The following is an 18,638-nucleotide window of genomic DNA, read 5'->3' as shown; positions in this document are numbered from 1 at the left end:
ACGATTTCTTATTGGAAATTGAATTTTAACAGTTTTTTGGATGAATATCGTTATATTTGATTGAATTAAAGCAAAAAATACAAAAATAATGGTTTCAATGGTTATATTTTAAAATAGTGAAAAAATTCTCAAAATGTTTTTCTCCGGCCGAGAAACGTCGATTTTGAAAATGTTATTAAAAATAAAGGTAAATTTTTATTTATTGATCAATAGATATGAAATTACCTTTAATGAGTATTTTATAGGTAATTAAGCTGAATTCGGTCAAAAATTTGTCCAGAAAAAAATTCCTTAAAAAGTGTACCGAAAAAATCGCATGTTTTTCTTCTTCAAGATACAAAATCCGTGACAACGATTTCTTATTGGAAATTGAATTTTAACAGTTTTTTGGATGAATATCGTTATATTTGATTGAATTAAAGCAAAAAAATACAAAAATAATGGTTTTAATGGTTATATTTTAAAATAGTGAAAAAATTCTCAAAATGTGCTTCTCTGGCCGAGAAACGTCGATTTTGAAAATGTTATTAAAAATAAAGGTACATTTTTATTTATTGATCAATCGATATGAAATCACCTTTAAAGAGTATTTTATAGGTAAATAAGCTGAATTCGGTCAAAAATTTGTCCAGAAAAAAATGCATTCAAAAGTGTACCGAAAAAATCGCTTGTTTTTTTCTACAAGATACAAAATCCGTGACAACGATTTCTTATTGGAAATTGAATTTTAACAGTTTTTTGGATGAATATCGTTATATTTGCTTGAATTAAAGCAAAAACTACAAAAATAGTGGTTTCAGTGGTTATATTTTAAAATAGTGAAAAAATTCTCAAAATGTGCTTCTCTGGCCGAGAAACGTCGATTTTGAAAATGTTATTAAAAATAAAGGTACATTTTTATTTATTGATCAATCGATATGAAATCACCTTTAATGAGTATTTTATAGGTAAATAAGCTGAATTCGGTCAAAAATTTGTCCAGAAAAAAATTCATTAAAAAGTGTACCGAAAAAATCGCATGTTTTTTTCTTCAAGATACAAAATCCGTGACAACGATTTCTTATTGGAAATTGAATTTTAACAGTTTTTTGGATGAATATCGTTATATTTGCTTGAATTAAAGCAAAAAATACAAAAAAAATGGTTTCAGTGGTTATATTTGAAAATAGTGAAAAAATTGTCAAAATGTGCTTCACTGGCCGAGAAACGTCGATTTTGAAAATGTTATTAAAAATCGAGGTTCAATTTTATTTATTGATCAATCGAGATGAAATCACTTTTAATGAGTATTTTATAGGTAATAAAGCTGAATTCGGTCCAAAATTTGTCCAGAAAAAAATGCATTCAAAAGTGTACCGAAAAAATCGCTAGTTTTTTTCTTCAAGATACAAAATCCGTGACAACGATTTCTTATTGGAAATTGAATTTTAACAGTTTTTTGGATGAATATCGTTATATTTGATTGAATTAAAGCAAAAAATACAAAATAAATGGTTTCAATGGTTATATTTTAAAATAGTGAAAAAATTCTCACTATGTTTTTCTCCGGCCGAGAAACGTCGATTTTGAAAATGTTATTAAAAATCGAGGTTCATTTTTATTTATTGATCAATCGAGATGAAATCACTTTTAATGAGTATTTTATAGATAATTAAGCTGAATTCGGTCAAAAATTTGTCCAGAAAAAAATTCCTTAAAAAGTGTACCGAAAAAATCGCATGTTTTTTTTCTTCTATATACAAAATCCGTAACAACGATTTCTTATTGGAAATTGATTTTAACAGTTTTTTGGATGAATATCGTTATATTTGCTTGAATTAAAGCAAAAACTACAAAAATAGTGGTTTCAGTGGTTATATTTTAAAATAGTGAAAAAATTCTCAAAATGTGCTTCTCTGGCCGAGAAACGTCGATTTTGAAAATGTTATTAAAAATAAAGGTACATTTTTATTTATTGATCAATCGATATGAAATCACCTTTAATGAGTATTTTATAGGTAAATAAGCTGAATTCGGTCAAAAATTTGTCCAGAAAAAAATTCATTAAAAAGTGTACCGAAAAAATCGCATGTTTTTTTTCTTCAAGATACAAAATCCGTGACAACGATTTCTTATTGGAAATTGAATTTTAACAGTTTTTTGGATGAATATCGTTATATTTGCTTGAATTAAAGCAAAAAGTACAAAAAAATGGTTTCAGTGGTTATATTTGAAAATAGTGAAAAAATTCTCAAAATGTGCTTCACTGGCCGAGAAACGTCGATTTTGAAAATGTTATTAAAAATCGAGGTTCAATTTTATTTATTGATCAATCGAGATGAAATCACTTTTAATGAGTATTTTATAGGTAAATAAGCTGAATTCGGTCAAAAATTTGTCCAGAAAAAAATGCATTCAAAAGTGTACCGAAAATATCGGTTGTTTTTTTTCTTCAAGATACAAAATCCGTGACAACGATTTCTTATTGGAAATTGAATTTTAACAGTTTTTTGGATGAATATCGTTATATTTGCTTGAATTAAAGCAAAAAGTACAAAAAAAATGGTTTCAGTGGTTATATTTGAAAATAGTGAAAAAATTCTCAAAATGTGCTTCACTGGCCGAGAAACGTCGATTTTGAAAATGTTATTAAAAATCGAGGTTCAATTTTATTTATTGATCAATCGAGATGAAATCACTTTTAATGAGTATTTTATAGGTAATAAAGCTGAATTCGGTCCAAAATTTGTCCAAGAAAAAATGCATTCAAAAGTGTACCGAAAAAATCGCTAGTTTTTTTCTTCAAGATACAAAATCCGTGACAACGATTTCTTATTGGAAATTGAATTTAAACAGTTTTTTGGATGAATATCGTTATATTTGCTTGAATTAAAGCAAAAACTACAAAAATAGTGGTTTCAGTGGTTATATTTTAAAATAGTGAAAAAATTCTCAAAATGTGCTTCTCTGGCCGAGAAACGTCGATTTTGAAAATGTTATTAAAAATCGAGGTTCATTTTTATTTATTGATCAATCGAGATGAAATCACTTTTAATGAGTATTTTATAGGTAAATAAGCCGAATTCGGTCAAAAATTTGTCCAGAAAAAAATTCCTTAAAAAGTGTACCGAAAAAATCGCATGTTTTTTTTCTTCAAGATACAAAATCCGTGACAACGATTTCTTATTGGAAATTGAATTTTAACAGTTTTTTGGATGAATATCGTTATATTTGCTTGAATTAAAGCAAAAAGTACAAAAAAATGGTTTCAGTGGTTATATTTGAAAATAGTGAAAAAATTCTCAAAATGTGCTTCACTGGCCGAGAAACGTCGATTTTGAAAATGTTATTAAAAATCGAGGTTCAATTTTATTTATTGATCAATCGAGATGAAATCACTTTTAATGAGTATTTTATAGGTAATAAAGCTGAATTCGGTCCAAAATTTGTCCAGAAAAAAATGCATTCAAAAGTGTACCGAAAAAATCGCTAGTTTTTTTCTTCAAGATACAAAATCCGTGACAACGATTTCTTATTGGAAATTGAATTTTAACAGTTTTTTGGATGAATATCGTTATATTTGCTTGAATTAAAGCAAAAAGTACAAAAAAATGGTTTCAGTGGTTATATTTGAAAATAGTGAAAACATTCTCAAAATGTGCTTCTCTGGCCGAGAAACGTCGATTTTGAAAATGTTATTAAAAATAAAGGTACATTTTTATTTATTGATCAAATGATATGAAATCACATTTAATGAGTATTTTATAGGTAAATAAGCTGAATTCGGTCAAAAATTTGTCCAGAAAAAATCACAACACTGTTCGCGATTGTAATTTATTCCACCTATTAAACAAGATAGAAAGAAGTTTTCACACGAGAGGATGCCTATGATTTATCAAAACCCAGTGACTAGTCTTGACCAGGGATCCGTGTAATTTTATTAGCTGGATTGAAGATCCAATCTCTTCAACTCGTAACAAAAATTTGAAATTATCTTATTGGCTCACTAAACTATGTTTTGATGACGTTGCTGACGGTGACGGCCAAAAATACATCGTTGCTTTTTACTTCCGTCACAATGACCAGCCTCTTCTTTCATACCCCCCCCAATCTCGAGGAAGGGTGTCGTGGACTTTGACGCACGCAAAAAGTACCCTGTTCTCTATTCCCGCTTCTAAAATTACATGAATCTCTGTATCTCTGTCTTTACTAGATAATTGAAGGTTTTCATGTGTACTGGAATGGTTGTATTTATAATCAGATCTTTATCTAACTATTTTTAGTGCTGGCTGGTTCCTGGCAAGTCCATTTGGAAGTAAATACAGTAATAGTTAATCATTGAATATAAAATGACCTTTTACGCGTAATGAGCCCTTGTTCAAAATTAAAGAGCACTAGCATGTGCGTGTGACTACTTGGTCCGGCTTTTAAGAAAACACTACTTAAGTGACTAACAATATGAGCAAATGTGAATGAGAGCAAAAGTATGAAAATGGCCAAAAGTCGCGAGTCGTCAGAGTTTCGCCGTAGTTGACCGTTTTATTGGCGTAGCTATACTGGGCCTGTTCACTCCCTTAAAATAGGTCTTGTGTTAATTCGCGGTTACTCGGTTACCGTCGTCTGCTATTGTGTATGCTAGAACTTCCTCGATTTGTGTTTGTAGGAAGGACAGAGTAGCTGGTAATCTTTTAAAAGGTATTTGAAGTATTTAAGTAAGGTTATCGAAGCAATAGAAGAGCACGTAAAACTAGATACGTTTAAAACAAATCTCGGTAATTTAGCTTTAGCGTGATCGAGTGGGCTATGGTTAAACCAAGGAGAATAAATGTCTGAACTACTTTCAGTCGAGAGTTTGCAAGTCCATCAGTCACTAGTAGACTAAATTGACTAAATAGTTATTGGCGAAACTTTGATGTCCACGTTTTTTAACACAGGCTCTATGGCCATTGTCATACTTTCCCTCTCATCCACATTTGATATGAGGATGTGTGAACCACTATTTTAAGCTAGAACAGCCGCATGAACGAAAGGGGTATAGAGGAAAAGGGGACTCCGAAGTAAGAAAGGACATTGTTTTATTCTCTGGAAGGTTAGTACACTTGGTTTCACTCCCAGAGCTCAAAAATTTTAAAAATGTCTGATAATTCATACCATAATAAAATTACGGAAATTTGGAAAATTACCACCGGTAATTTACCGACTCACATCTCTAATAGTACCAAGTCAATTGTTTGGGAAAATAAACTGAACTGTTTTCCTCGACATCCAACTTCCAACAAATATACAATTTGTCTGGATTTTTTTAAGTATATGCGTTATGAATACATTTGAAGAGCAGTGGCGTCGCTAGGCCTTTTTTGGGGGGGCTATAGCCCTCCCAAATTCCAAACTTAGCCCCCCCCCAAAATAATCCGTAAACCCTACCAAAAAATTGCTGTTAGCAACCTAATATTCTGTAGCAATATATAAAAAAATTATAATGATAGATTCGTTAACTTTCATCTCTGCATAGATGAATTTCAATATCAAGCAATACAATTTTGAAGAAAAGAACAGATGGAGACAAGTAAAATGTTTCATATTCTTTCGAAGGAAGTCCCACTAGTGTGGACTAAAAGCTAACCAAAACTAAAAATGAACTTAAGACGAGTGAAATTCCTTCATAATCGGTTCCGTAGTTTTTATCAATAAAAGGTTGTATATCTTTAAAATACGAATAATTTCACGTTGACACAAATTTACGGATAGTTTTAAAGGTCTACACATTTTCCAATGAACCCATTATGCAATTTTTTTTCTTAATTTCTTATAATAACTAGTTTGCCCAGATTTGCCCCCCCCCCAAAATTTCAAACCCTAGCGACGCTACTGTTGAAGCGTATAAATTCTTAATAGATATTAATCCGAAACTACGACCGATGCCACAGATATCTGTTTTAAATGTCTACAATCTCGTTTTTATGTCAGATATGATTTGATCCGAATGTGTATCACAAAAAGGCATCTGATCTGAAGTGAAAATGGCTCTCAACTGTTTAACTGATAGCTGAAGTCAACCAAAGATATTTGATCTGTTCGGATCACAAATCAGATAACTGTGTTCGGTTTAAAGCACTAAAATTAACCTTCATCTTTTAAAACAATAACAAAAAGAAAATATGTTTGCTTTTTTCATATCTATTAAAATTTAAAAGAGGAAAAAAAAGTGAAAAAGCCAACGGCACGCAGTGATCCTAAGTGGTCTCCCTCCCAAGTAATGACTGCGCTCGACGCTGCTTAACTTCGGTTATGGGACGAGAATCGGTGTATTCAGCGTGATATGGCCGTTGCCGAGAGTGCTAGTTAATAATTTGAATTTAATTAACTTTCATCTTTATAAAACAATAACAAAAAGAAGATATGTTTGCTTTTTTCATATCTGGTGGAATTTGAAAGAGGAAACAAAAGTGAAAAAGCAAACGGCACGCAGTATTCCCAAGTACTGACTGCGCTCGACGCTGCTAACGTCGGCGATCGGACGAGAACCGGTGTTCTCAGCGTGATATGGCCGTTGCCGAGAGTGCTAGATAATAATTCGAATTTAAATTAAGTGAGACAAATTAACCTTCATCTTTTTAAAACAATAACAAAAAGAAAATATGTTTGCTTTTTTTCATATCTATTGGAATTTATAAGAAGAAAAAAAAGTGAAAAAGCTAACGGCACGCAGTGTTCCTAAGTGGTCGCCCTCCCAAGTACTGACTGCGCTCGACGCTGCTTAACTTCGGTGATCGGACGAGAGCCGGTGTATTCAGCGTGATATGGCCGTTGCCGAGAGTGCTAGTTAATAATTTGAATTTAATTAACTTTCATCTTTATAAAACAATAACAAAAAGATATGTTTGCTTTTTTACAATATACAATTTGTCTGGATTTTTTTAAGTATATGCGTTATGAATACATTTGAAGAGCAGTGGCGTCGCTAGGCCTTTTTTGGGGGGGCTATAGCCCTCCCAAATTCCAAACTTAGCCCCCCCCCAAAATAATCCGTAAACCCTACCAAAAAATTGCTGTTAGCAACCTAATATTCTGTAGCAATATATAAAAAAATTATAATGATAGATTCGTTAACTTTCATCTCTGCATAGATGAATTTCAATATCAAGCAATACAATTTTGAAGAAAAGAACAGATGGAGACAAGTAAAATGTTTCATATTCTTTCGAAGGAAGTCCCACTAGTGTGGACTAAAAGCTAACCAAAACTAAAAATGAACTTAAGACGAGTGAAATTCCTTCATAATCGGTTCCGTAGTTTTTATCAATAAAAGGTTGTATATCTTTAAAATACGAATAATTTCACGTTGACACAAATTTACGGATAGTTTTAAAGGTCTACACATTTTCCAATGAACCCATTATGCAATTTTTTTTCTTAATTTCTTATAATAACTAGTTTGCCCAGATTTGCCCCCCCCCCAAAATTTCAAACCCTAGCGACGCTACTGTTGAAGCGTATAAATTCTTAATAGATATTAATCCGAAACTACGACCGATGCCACAGATATCTGTTTTAAATGTCTACAATCTCGTTTTTATGTCAGATATGATTTGATCCGAATGTGTATCACAAAAAGGCATCTGATCTGAAGTGAAAATGGCTCTCAACTGTTTAACTGATAGCTGAAGTCAACCAAAGATATTTGATCTGTTCGGATCACAAATCAGATAACTGTGTTCGGTTTAAAGCACTAAAATTAACCTTCATCTTTTAAAACAATAACAAAAAGAAAATATGTTTGCTTTTTTCATATCTATTAAAATTTAAAAGAGGAAAAAAAAGTGAAAAAGCCAACGGCACGCAGTGATCCTAAGTGGTCTCCCTCCCAAGTAATGACTGCGCTCGACGCTGCTTAACTTCGGTTATGGGACGAGAATCGGTGTATTCAGCGTGATATGGCCGTTGCCGAGAGTGCTAGTTAATAATTTGATTTTAATTAACTTTCATCTTTATAAAACAATAACAAAAAGAAGATATGTTTGCTTTTTTCATATCTGGTGGAATTTGAAAGAGGAAACAAAAGTGAAAAAGCAAACGGCACGCAGTATTCCCAAGTACTGACTGCGCTCGACGCTGCTAACGTCGGCGATCGGACGAGAACCGGTGTTCTCAGCGTGATATGGCCGTTGCCGAGAGTGCTAGATAATAATTCGAATTTAAATTAAGTGAGACAAATTAACCTTCATCTTTTTAAAACAATAACAAAAAGAAAATATGTTTGCTTTTTTTCATATCTATTGGAATTTAAAAGAAGAAAAAAAAGTGAAAAAGCTAACGGCACGCAGTGTTCCTAAGTGGTCGCCCTCCCAAGTACTGACTGCGCTCGACGCTGCTTAACTTCGGTGATCGGACGAGAGCCGGTGTATTCAGCGTGATATGGCCGTTGCCGAGAGTGCTAGTTAATAATTTGAATTTAATTAACTTTCATCTTTATAAAACAATAACAAAAAGATATGTTTGCTTTTTTCATATCTGGTGGAATTTGAAAGAGGAAACAAAAGTTAAAAAACAAACGGCACGCAGTATTCCCAAATACTGTATGCGCTCGACGCTGCTTAACTTCGGTGATCGGACGTAAACCGGTGTTTTCAGCGTGATATGGCCGTTGCCGAGAGTGCTAGTTAATAATTCGAATTTAAATTAAGTGAGACAAATTAACCTTCATCATTTTAAAACAATAACAAAAAGAAAACATGTTTGCTTTTTTCATATCTATTAAAATTTAAAAGAGGAAAAAAAAGTGAAAAAGTCAACGGCACGCAGTGTTCCTAAGTGGTCTCCCTCCCTAGTAGTGACTGCGCTCGACGCTGCTTAACTTCGGTTATGGGACGAGAATCGGTGTATTCAGCGTGATATGGCCGTTGCCGAGAGTGCTAGTTAATAATTTGAATTTAATTAACTTTCATCTTTATAAAACAATAACAAAAAGAAGATATGTTTGCTTTTTTCATATCTGGTGGAATTTGAAAGAGGAAACAAAAGTGAAAAAGCAAACGGCACGCAGTATTCCCAAGTACTGACTGCGCTCGACGCTGCTAACGTCGGCGATCGGACGAGAACCGGTGTTCTCAGCGTGATATGGCCGTTGCCGAGAGTGCTAGATAATAATTCGAATTTAAATTAAGTGAGACAAATTAACCTTCATCTTTTTAAAACAATAACAAAAAGAAAATATGTTTGCTTTTTTCATATCTATTAAAATTTAAAAGAGGAAAAAAAAGTGAAAAAGCCAACGGCACGCAGTGATCCTAAGTGGTCTCCCTCCCAAGTAATGACTGCGCTCGACGCTGCTTAACTTCGGTTACGGGACGAGAATCGGTGTATTCAGCGTGATATGGCCGTTGCCGAGAGTGCTAGTTAATAATTTGAATTTAATTAACTTTCATCTTTATAAAACAATAACAAAAAGAAGATATGTTTGCTTTTTTCATATCTGGTGGAATTTGAAAGAGGAAACAAAAGTGAAAAAGCAAACGGCACGCAGTATTCCCAAGTACTGACTGCGCTCGACGCTGCTAACGTCGGCGATCGGACGAGAACCGGTGTTCTCAGCGTGATATGGCCGTTGCCGAGAGTGCTAGATAATAATTCGAATTTAAATTAAGTGAGACAAATTAACCTTCATCTTTTTAAAACAATAACAAAAAGAAAATATGTTTGCTTTTTTCATATCTATTGGAATTTAAAAGAGGGAAAAAAAGTGAAAAAGCTAACGGCACGCAGTGTTCCTAAGTGGTCGCCCTCCCAAGTACTGAATGCGCTCGACGCTGCTTAACTTCGGTTATCGGACGAGAGCCGGTGTATTCAGCGTGATATGGCCGTTACCGAGAGTGCTAGTTAATAATTTGAATTTAATTAACTTTCATCTTTATAAAACAATAACAAAAAGATATGTTTGCTTTTTTCATATCTGGTGGAATTTGAAAGAGGAAACAAAAGTTAAAAAACAAACGGCACGCAGTATTTTCAAATACTGTATGCGCTCGACACTGCTTAACTTCGGTGATCGGACGTAAACCGGTGTTTTCAGCGTGATATGGCCGTTGCCGAGAGTGCTAGTTAATAATTCGAATTTAAATTAAGTGAGACAAATTAACCTTCATCATTTTAAAACAATAACAAAAAGAAAACATGTTTGCTTTTTTCATATCTATTAAAATTTAAAAGAGGAAAAAAAAGTGGAAAAGTCAACGGCACGCAGTGTTCCTAAGTGGTCTACTCCCAAGTAGTGACTGCGCTCGACGCTGCTTAACTTCGGTTATCGGACGAGAACCGGTGTATTCAGCGTGATATGGCCGTTGCCGAGAGTGCTAGTTAATAATTTGAATTTAATTAACCTTCATCATTATAAAACAATAACAAAAAGATATGTTTGCTTTTTTCATATCTGCTGGAATTTAAAGGAGGAAACAAAAGTGAAAAAGCCAACGGCACGCAGTATTCCCAAGTACTGTATGCGCTCGACGCTGCTTAACTTCGGTGATCGGACGTGAACCGGTGTTTTCAGCGTGATCTGGCCGTTACCGAGAGTGCTAGTTAATAATTCGAATTTAAATTAAGTGAGACAAATTAACCTTCATCTTTTTAAAACAATAACAAAAAGAAAATATGTTTGCTTTTTTCATATCTATTGGAATTTTAAAGAGGAAAAGAAAGTGAAAAAGCTAACGGCACGCAGTGTTCCTAAGTGGTCACCCTCCCAAGTACTGACTGCGCTCGACGCTGATTAACTTCGGTTATCGGACGAGAATCGGTGTTTTCAGTGTGATATGGCCGTTGCCGAGAGTGCAAGTTAATAATTCGAATTTAAATTAAGTGAGACAAATTAACCTTCATCATTTAAAACATTAACAAAAAGAAAACATGTTTCCTTTTTTCATATCTATTAAAATTTAAAAGAGGAAAAAAAAGTGAAAAAGGCAACGGCACGCAGTGTTCCTAAGTGGTCTCCCTCCCAAGTAGTGACTGCGCTCGACGCTGCTAACTTCGGTTATCGGACGAGAACCGGTGTATTCAGCGTGATATGGCCGTTGCCGAGAGTGCTAGTTAATAATTTGAATTTACTTAACTTTCATCTTTATAAAACAATAACAAAAAGAAGATATGTTTGCTTTTTTCATATCTGGTGGAATTTGAAAGAGGAAACAAAAGTGAAAAAGCCAACGGCACGCAGTATTCCCAAGTACTGTATGCGCTCGACGCTGCTTAACTTCGGTGATCGGACGTTAACCGGTGTTTTCAGCGTGATATGGCCGTTGCCGAGAGTGCTAGTTAATAATTTGAATTTACTTAACTTTCATCTTTATAAAACAATAACAAAAAGATATGTTTGCTTTTTTCATATCTGCTGGAATTTAAAGGAGGAAACAAAAGTGAAAAAGCCAACGGCACGCAGTATTCCCAAGTACTGTATGCGCTCGACGCTGCTTAACTTCGGTGATCGGACGTGAACCGGTGTTTTCAGCGTGATATGGCCGTTACCGAGAGTGCTAGTTAATAATTCGAATTTAAATTAAGTGAGACAAATTAACCTTCATCTTTTTAAAACAATAACAAAAAGAAAATATGTTTGCTTTTTTCATATCTATTGGAATTTTAAAGAGGAAAAAAAAGTGAAAAAGCTAACGGCACGCAGTGTTCCTAAGTGGTCGCCCTCCCAAGTACTGACTGCGCTCGACGCTGCTTAACTTCGGTTATCGGACGAGAACCGGTGTATTCAGCGTGATATTGCCGTTGCCGAGAGTGCTAGTTAATAATTTGAATTTAATTAACCTTCATCTTTATAAAACAATAACAAAAAGAAGATATGTTTGCTTTTTTCATATCTGGTGGAATTTAAAGGAGGAAACAAAAGTGAAAAAGCCAACGGCACGCAGTATTCCCAAGTACTGTATGCGCTCGACGCTGCTTAACTTCGGTGATCGGACGTAAACCGGTGTTTTCAGCGTTATATGGCCGTTGGCGAGAGTGCTAGTTAATAATTCGAATTTAAATTAAGTGAGACAAATTAACCTTCATCATTTTAAAACAATAACAAAAAGAAAACCTGTTTGCTTTTTACATATCTATTAAAATTTCAAAGAGGAAAAAAAAAGTGAAAAAGCCAACGGCACGCAGTGTTCCTAAGTGGTCTCCCTCCCAAGTAATGACTGCGCTCGACGCTGATTAACTTCGGTTATCGGACGAGAATCGGTGTTTTCAGTGTGATATGGCCGTTGCCGAGAGTGCTAGTTAATAATTCGAACTTAAATTAAGTGAGACAAATTAACCTTCATCATTTTAAAACATTAACAAAAAGAAAACATGTTTCCTTTTTTCATATCTATTAAAATTTAAAAGAGGAAAAAACAGTGAAAAAGTCAACGGCACGCAGTGTTCCTAATTGGTCTCCCTCCCAAGTAGTGACTGCGCTCGACGCTGCTTAACTTCGGTGATCGGACGTAAACCGGTGTTTTCAGCGTTATATGGCCGTTGGCGAGAGTGCTAGTTAATAATTCCAATTTAAATTAAGTGAGACAAATTAACCTTCATCATTTTAAAACAATAACAAAAAGAAAACCTGTTTGCTTTTTACATATCTATTAAAATTTCAAAGAGGAAAAAAAAAGTGAAAAAGCCAACGGCACGCAGTGTTCCTAAGTGGTCTCCCTCCCAAGTAATGACTGCGCTCGACGCTGATTAACTTCGGTTATCGGACGAGAATCGGTGTTTTCAGTGTGATATGGCCGTTGCCGAGAGTGCTAGTTAATAATTCGAATTTAAATTAAGTGAGACAAATTAACCTTCATCATTTTAAAACATTAACAAAAAGAAAACATGTTTCCTTTTTTCATATCTATTAAAATTTAAAAGAGGAAAAAAAAGTGAAAAAGTCAACGGCACGCAGTGTTCCTAAGTGGTCTCCCTCCCAAGTAGTGACTGCGCTCGACGCTGCTAACTTCGTTTATCGGACGAGAACCGGTGTATTCAGCGTGATATGGCCGTTGCCGAGAGTGCTAGTTAATAATTTGAATTTACTTAACTTTCATCTTTATAAAACAATAACAAAAAGAAGATATGTTTGCTTTTTTCATATCTGGTGGAATTTGAAAGAGGAAACAAAAAGTGAAAAAGCCAACGGCACGCAGTGTGCCTAAGTGGTCTCCCTCCCAAGTAATGACTGCGCTCGACGCTGATTAACTTCGGTTATCGGACGAGAATCGGTGTTTTCAGTGTGATATGGCCGTTGCCGAGAGTGCTAGTTAATAATTCGAATTTAAATTAAGTGAGACAAATTAACCTTCATCATTTTAAAACATTAACAAAAAGAAAACATGTTTCCTTTTTTCATATCTATTAAAATTTAAAAGAGGAAAAAAAAGTGAAAAAGTCAACGGCACGCAGTGTTCCTAAGTGGTCTCCCTCCCAAGTAGTGACTGCGCTCGACGCTGCTAACTTCGGTTATCGGACGAGAACCGGTGTATTCAGCGTGATATGGCCGTTGCCGAGAGTGCTAGTTAATAATTTGAATTTACTTAACTTTCATCTTTATAAAACAATAACAAAAAGAAAACCTGTTTGCTTTTTACATATCTATTAAAATTTCAAAGAGGAAAAAAAAAGTGAAAAAGCCAACGGCACGCAGTGTTCCTAAGTGGTCTCCCTCCCAAGTAATGACTGCGCTCGACGCTGATTAACTTCGGTTATCGGACGAGAATCGGTGTTTTCAGTGTGATATGGCCGTTGCCGAGAGTGCTAGTTAATAATTCGAATTTAAATTAAGTGAGACAAATTAACCTTCATCATTTTAAAACATTAACAAAAAGAAAACATGTTTCCTTTTTTCATATCTATTAAAATTTAAAAGAGGAAAAAAAAGTGAAAAAGTCAACGGCACGCAGTGTTCCTAAGTGGTCTCCCTCCCAAGTAGTGACTGCGCTCGACGCTGCTAACTTCGTTTATCGGACGAGAACCGGTGTATTCAGCGTGATATGGCCGTTGCCGAGAGTGCTAGTTAATAATTTGAATTTACTTAACTTTCATCTTTATAAAACAATAACAAAAAGAAGATATGTTTGCTTTTTTCATATCTGGTGGAATTTGAAAGAGGAAACAAAAAGTGAAAAAGCCAACGGCACGCAGTGTGCCTAAGTGGTCTCCCTCCCAAGTAATGACTGCGCTCGACGCTGATTAACTTCGGTTATCGGACGAGAATCGGTGTTTTCAGTGTGATATGGCCGTTGCCGAGAGTGCTAGTTAATAATTCGAATTTAAATTAAGTGAGACAAATTAACCTTCATCATTTTAAAACATTAACAAAAAGAAAACATGTTTCCTTTTTTCATATCTATTAAAATTTAAAAGAGGAAAAAAAAGTGAAAAAGTCAACGGCACGCAGTGTTCCTAAGTGGTCTCCCTCCCAAGTAGTGACTGCGCTCGACGCTGCTAACTTCGGTTATCGGACGAGAACCGGTGTATTCAGCGTGATATGGCCGTTGCCGAGAGTGCTAGTTAATAATTTGAATTTACTTAACTTTCATCTTTATAAAACAATAACAAAAAGAAAACCTGTTTGCTTTTTACATATCTATTAAAATTTCAAAGAGGAAAAAAAAAGTGAAAAAGCCAACGGCACGCAGTGTTCCTAAGTGGTCTCCCTCCCAAGTAATGACTGCGCTCGACGCTGATTAACTTCGGTTATCGGACGAGAATCGGTGTTTTCAGTGTGATATGGCCGTTGCCGAGAGTGCTAGTAAATAATTCGAATTTAAATTAAGTGAGACAAATTAACCTTCATCATTTTAAAACATTAACAAAAAGAAAACATGTTTCCTTTTTTCATATCTATTAAAATTTAAAAGAGGAAAAAAAAGTGAAAAAGTCAACGGCACGCAGTGTTCCTAAGTGGTCTCCCTCCCAAGTAGTGACTGCGCTCGACGCTGCTAACTTCGGTTATCGGACGAGAACCGGTGTATTCAGCGTGATATGGCCGTTGCCGAGAGTGCTAGTTAATAATTTGAATTTACTTAACTTTCATCTTTATAAAACAATAACAAAAAGAAAACCTGTTTGCTTTTTACATATCTATTAAAATTTCAAAGAGGAAAAAAAAAGTGAAAAAGCCAACGTCACGCAGTGTTCCTAAGTGGTCTCCCTCCCAAGTAATGACTGCGCTCGACGCTGATTAACTTCGGTTATCGGACGAGAATCGGTGTTTTCAGTGTGATATGGCCGTTGCCGAGAGTGCTAGTTAATAATTCGAATTTAAATTAAGTGAGACAAATTAACATTCATCATTTTAAAACAATAACAAAAAGAAAACATGTTTGCTTTTTTCATATCTATTAAAATTTAAAAGAGGAAAAAAAAGTGAAAAAGTCAACGGCACGCAGTGTTCCTTAGTGGTCTCCCTCCCAAGTAGTGACTGCGCTCGACGCTGCTAACTTCGGTTATCGGACGAGAACCGGTGTATTCAGCGTGATATGGCCGTTGCCGAGAGTGCTAGTTTTTAATTTGAATTTACTTAACTTTCATCTTTATAAAACAATAACAAAAAGAAGATATGTTGGCTTTTTTCATATCTGGTGGAATTTGAAAGAGGAAACAAAAGTGAAAAAGCAAACGGCACGCAGTATTCCCAAGTACTGACTGCGCTCGACGCTGCTAACGTCGGCGATCGGACGAGAACCGGTGTTCTCAGCGTGATATGGCCGTTGCCGAGAGTGCTAGATAATAATTCGAATTTAAATTAAGTGAGACAAATTAACCTTCATCTTTTTAAAACAATAACAAAAAGAAAATATGTTTGCTTTTTTCATATCTATTGGAATTTAAAAGAGGAAAAAAAAGTGAAAAAGCTAACGGCACGCAGTGTTCCTAAGTGGTCGCCCTCCCAAGTACTGACTGCGCTCGACGCTGCTTAACTTCGGTTATCGGACGAGAACCGGTGTATTCAGCGTGATATGGCCGTTGCCGAGAGTGCTAGTTAATAATTTGAATTTAATTAACTTTCATCTTTATAAAACAATAAAAAAAGATATGTTTGCTTTTTTCATATCTGGTGGAATTTGAAAGAGGAAACAAAAGTGAAAAAACAAACGGCACGCAGTATTCCCAAATACTGTATGCGCTCGACGCTGCTTAACTTCGGTGATCGGACGTAAACCGGTGTTTTCAGCGTTATATGGCCGTTGCCGAGAGTGCTAGTTAATAATTCGAATTTAAATTAAGTAAGACAAATTAACCTTCATCATTTTAAAACAATAACAAAAAGAAAACCTGTTTGCTTTTTACATATCTATTAAAATTTAAAAGAGGAAAAAAAAGTGAAAAAGCCAACGGCACGCAGTGTTCCTAAGTGGTCTCCCTCCCAAGTAATGACTGCGCTCGACGCTGCTTAACTTCGGTTATCGGACGAGAATCGGTGTTTTCAGCGTGATATGGCCGTTGCCGAGAGTGCTAGTTAATAATTCGAATTTAAATTAAGTGAGACAAATTAACCTTCATCATTTTAAAACAATAACAAAAAGAAAACATGTTTGCTTTTTTCGTATCTATTAAAATTTAAAAGAGGAAAAAAAAGTGAAAAAGTCAACGGCACGCAGTGTTCCTAAGTGGTCTCCCTCCCAAGTAGTGACTGCGCTTGACGCTGCTTAACTTCGGTTATCGGACGAGAACCGGTGTATTCAGCGTGATATGGCCGTTGCCGAGAGTGCTAGTTAATAATTTAAATTTAATTAACTTTCATCTTTATAAAACAATAACAAAAAGAAGATATGTTTGCTTTTTTCATATCTGGTGGAATTAGAAAGAGGAAACAAAAGTGAAAAAGCAAACGGCACGCAGTATTCTAAAGTACTGACTGCCCTCGAAGCTGCTAACGTCGGCGATCGGATGAGAACCGGTGTTCTCAGCGTGATATGGCCGTTGCCGAAAGTGCTAGATAATAATTCGAATTTAAATTAAGTGAGACAAATTAACCTTCATCTTTTTAAAACAATAACAAAAAGAAAATATGTTTGCTTTTTTCATATCTATTGGAATTTAAAAGAGGAAAAAAAAGTGAAAAAGCTAACGGCACGCAGTGTTCCGAAGTGGTCGCCCTCCCAAGTACTGACTGCGCTCGACGCTGCTTAACTTCGGTTATCGGACGAGAACCGGTGTATTCAGCGTGATATGGCCGTTGCCGAGAGTGCTAGTTAATAATTTGAATTTAATTAACTTTCATCTTTATAAAACAATAAAAAAAGATATGTTTGCTTTTTTCATATCTGGTGGAATTTGAAAGAGGAAACAAAAGTGAAAAAACAAACGGCACGCAGTATTCCCAAATACTGTATGCGCTCGACGCTGCTTAACTTCGGTGATCGGACGTGAACCGGTGTTTTCAGCGTGATATGGCCGTTGCCGAGAGTGCTAGTTAATAATTCGAATTTAAATTAAGTGAGATAAATTAACCTTCATCATTTTAAAACAATAACAAAAAGAAAACCTGTTTGCTTTTTTCATATCTATAAAAATTTAAAAGAGGAAAAAAAAAGTGAAAAAGCCAACGGCACGCAGTGTTCCTAAGTGGTCTCCCTCCCAAGTAATGACTGCGCTCGACGCTGCTTAACTTCGGTTATCGCACGAGAATCGGTGTTTTCAGCGTGATACTGCCGTTGCCGAGAGTGCTAGTTAATAATTTGAATTTAATTAACTTTCATCTTTATAAAACAATAACAAAAAGAAGATATGTTTGCTTTTTTCATATCTGGTGGAATTTGAAAGAGGAAACAAAAGTGAAAAAGCAAACGGCACGCAGTATTCCCAAGTACTGACTGCGCTCGACGCTGCTAACGTCGGCGATCGGACGAGAACCGGTGTTCTCAGCGTGATATGGCCGTTGCCGAGAGTGCTAGATAATAATTCGAATTAAAATTAAGTGAGACAAATTAACCTTCATCTTTTTAAAACAATAACAAAAAGAAAATATGTTTGCTTTTTTCATATCTAATGGAATTTAAAAGAGGAAAAAAAAGTGAAAACGCTAACGGCACGCAGTGTTCCTAAGTGGTCGCCCTCCCAAGTACTGACTGCGCTCGACGCTGCTTAACTTCGGTTATCGGACGAGAACCGGTGTATTCAGCGTGATATGGCCGTTGCCGAGAGTGCTAGTTAATAATTTGAATTTAATTAACTTTCATCTTTATAAAACAATAACAAAAAGATATGTTTGCTTTTTTCATATCTGGTGGAATTTGAAAGAGGAAACAAAAGTGAAAAAACAAACGGCACGCAGTATTCCCAAATACTGTATGCGCTCGACGCTGCTTAACTTCGGTGATCGGACGTAAACCGGTGTTTTCAGCGTTATATGGCCGTTGCCGAGAGTGCTAGTTAATAATTCGAATTTAAATTAAGTGAGACAAATTAACCTTCATCATTTTAAAACAATAACAAAAAGAAAACCTGTTTGCTTTTTACATATCTATGAAAATTTAAAAGAGGAAAAAAAAGTGAAAAAGCCAACGGCACGCAGTGTTCCTAAGTGGTCTCCCTCCCACGTAATGACTGCGCTCTACGCTGCTTAACTTCGGTTATCGGACGACAATCGGTGTTTTCAGCGTGATATGGCCGTTGCCGAGAGTGCTAGTTAATAA

General features: G+C 35.3%; 35 pseudogenes; all 35 read right to left on the bottom strand.

Annotated features, from left to right (window-relative positions):
• Nucleotides 1-6,191: 6,191 nt before the first annotated feature.
• On the bottom strand, nt 6,192-6,310 carry LOC149670686 (5S ribosomal RNA; annotated as a pseudogene).
• Nucleotides 6,311-6,672: 362 nt separating this feature from the next.
• On the bottom strand, nt 6,673-6,791 carry LOC149670685 (5S ribosomal RNA; annotated as a pseudogene).
• Nucleotides 6,792-7,806: 1,015 nt separating this feature from the next.
• On the bottom strand, nt 7,807-7,925 carry LOC149670684 (5S ribosomal RNA; annotated as a pseudogene).
• Nucleotides 7,926-8,287: 362 nt separating this feature from the next.
• Nucleotides 8,288-8,406, bottom strand: LOC149670683 (5S ribosomal RNA; annotated as a pseudogene).
• Nucleotides 8,407-8,765: 359 nt separating this feature from the next.
• On the bottom strand, nt 8,766-8,884 carry LOC149670682 (5S ribosomal RNA; annotated as a pseudogene).
• Nucleotides 8,885-9,245: 361 nt separating this feature from the next.
• Nucleotides 9,246-9,364, bottom strand: LOC149670681 (5S ribosomal RNA; annotated as a pseudogene).
• A 361-nt stretch (nt 9,365-9,725) lies between these two features.
• Nucleotides 9,726-9,844, bottom strand: LOC149670680 (5S ribosomal RNA; annotated as a pseudogene).
• A 359-nt stretch (nt 9,845-10,203) lies between these two features.
• Nucleotides 10,204-10,321, bottom strand: LOC149670679 (5S ribosomal RNA; annotated as a pseudogene).
• Nucleotides 10,322-10,440: 119 nt separating this feature from the next.
• Nucleotides 10,441-10,543, bottom strand: LOC149670678 (5S ribosomal RNA; annotated as a pseudogene).
• A 137-nt stretch (nt 10,544-10,680) lies between these two features.
• On the bottom strand, nt 10,681-10,799 carry LOC149670677 (5S ribosomal RNA; annotated as a pseudogene).
• A 136-nt stretch (nt 10,800-10,935) lies between these two features.
• On the bottom strand, nt 10,936-11,053 carry LOC149670676 (5S ribosomal RNA; annotated as a pseudogene).
• Nucleotides 11,054-11,397: 344 nt separating this feature from the next.
• On the bottom strand, nt 11,398-11,500 carry LOC149670675 (5S ribosomal RNA; annotated as a pseudogene).
• Nucleotides 11,501-11,637: 137 nt separating this feature from the next.
• LOC149670674 (5S ribosomal RNA) lies at nt 11,638-11,756 on the bottom strand (annotated as a pseudogene).
• A 122-nt stretch (nt 11,757-11,878) lies between these two features.
• Nucleotides 11,879-11,981, bottom strand: LOC149670673 (5S ribosomal RNA; annotated as a pseudogene).
• A 138-nt stretch (nt 11,982-12,119) lies between these two features.
• Nucleotides 12,120-12,238, bottom strand: LOC149670672 (5S ribosomal RNA; annotated as a pseudogene).
• A 137-nt stretch (nt 12,239-12,375) lies between these two features.
• LOC149670671 (5S ribosomal RNA) lies at nt 12,376-12,494 on the bottom strand (annotated as a pseudogene).
• A 138-nt stretch (nt 12,495-12,632) lies between these two features.
• LOC149670670 (5S ribosomal RNA) lies at nt 12,633-12,751 on the bottom strand (annotated as a pseudogene).
• Nucleotides 12,752-12,888: 137 nt separating this feature from the next.
• On the bottom strand, nt 12,889-13,006 carry LOC149670669 (5S ribosomal RNA; annotated as a pseudogene).
• A 123-nt stretch (nt 13,007-13,129) lies between these two features.
• On the bottom strand, nt 13,130-13,248 carry LOC149670668 (5S ribosomal RNA; annotated as a pseudogene).
• A 137-nt stretch (nt 13,249-13,385) lies between these two features.
• Nucleotides 13,386-13,503, bottom strand: LOC149670667 (5S ribosomal RNA; annotated as a pseudogene).
• A 123-nt stretch (nt 13,504-13,626) lies between these two features.
• On the bottom strand, nt 13,627-13,745 carry LOC149670666 (5S ribosomal RNA; annotated as a pseudogene).
• Nucleotides 13,746-13,882: 137 nt separating this feature from the next.
• LOC149670665 (5S ribosomal RNA) lies at nt 13,883-14,000 on the bottom strand (annotated as a pseudogene).
• A 123-nt stretch (nt 14,001-14,123) lies between these two features.
• LOC149670664 (5S ribosomal RNA) lies at nt 14,124-14,242 on the bottom strand (annotated as a pseudogene).
• A 137-nt stretch (nt 14,243-14,379) lies between these two features.
• On the bottom strand, nt 14,380-14,497 carry LOC149670663 (5S ribosomal RNA; annotated as a pseudogene).
• Nucleotides 14,498-14,620: 123 nt separating this feature from the next.
• On the bottom strand, nt 14,621-14,739 carry LOC149670662 (5S ribosomal RNA; annotated as a pseudogene).
• A 137-nt stretch (nt 14,740-14,876) lies between these two features.
• Nucleotides 14,877-14,994, bottom strand: LOC149670661 (5S ribosomal RNA; annotated as a pseudogene).
• Nucleotides 14,995-15,117: 123 nt separating this feature from the next.
• LOC149670660 (5S ribosomal RNA) lies at nt 15,118-15,236 on the bottom strand (annotated as a pseudogene).
• A 137-nt stretch (nt 15,237-15,373) lies between these two features.
• LOC149670659 (5S ribosomal RNA) lies at nt 15,374-15,491 on the bottom strand (annotated as a pseudogene).
• Nucleotides 15,492-15,852: 361 nt separating this feature from the next.
• Nucleotides 15,853-15,971, bottom strand: LOC149670658 (5S ribosomal RNA; annotated as a pseudogene).
• A 358-nt stretch (nt 15,972-16,329) lies between these two features.
• On the bottom strand, nt 16,330-16,448 carry LOC149670657 (5S ribosomal RNA; annotated as a pseudogene).
• A 137-nt stretch (nt 16,449-16,585) lies between these two features.
• Nucleotides 16,586-16,704, bottom strand: LOC149670656 (5S ribosomal RNA; annotated as a pseudogene).
• A 361-nt stretch (nt 16,705-17,065) lies between these two features.
• LOC149670655 (5S ribosomal RNA) lies at nt 17,066-17,184 on the bottom strand (annotated as a pseudogene).
• A 359-nt stretch (nt 17,185-17,543) lies between these two features.
• Nucleotides 17,544-17,662, bottom strand: LOC149670654 (5S ribosomal RNA; annotated as a pseudogene).
• A 361-nt stretch (nt 17,663-18,023) lies between these two features.
• Nucleotides 18,024-18,142, bottom strand: LOC149670653 (5S ribosomal RNA; annotated as a pseudogene).
• A 359-nt stretch (nt 18,143-18,501) lies between these two features.
• LOC149670652 (5S ribosomal RNA) lies at nt 18,502-18,620 on the bottom strand (annotated as a pseudogene).
• Between the last annotated feature and the right edge of the window lie 18 nt (nt 18,621-18,638).

Source organism: Phalangium opilio, unplaced genomic scaffold (assembly GCF_054372755.1).
Source record: "Phalangium opilio isolate 3A_F unplaced genomic scaffold, DU_Popi_V2 ptg000054l_1, whole genome shotgun sequence".
NCBI classification, from domain to species: Eukaryota; Metazoa; Arthropoda; class Arachnida; order Opiliones; family Phalangiidae; genus Phalangium; species Phalangium opilio.
The sequence above is the reverse complement of the archived record's forward strand: the minus strand, read 5'-3'. Positions and strand labels throughout refer to the sequence as shown.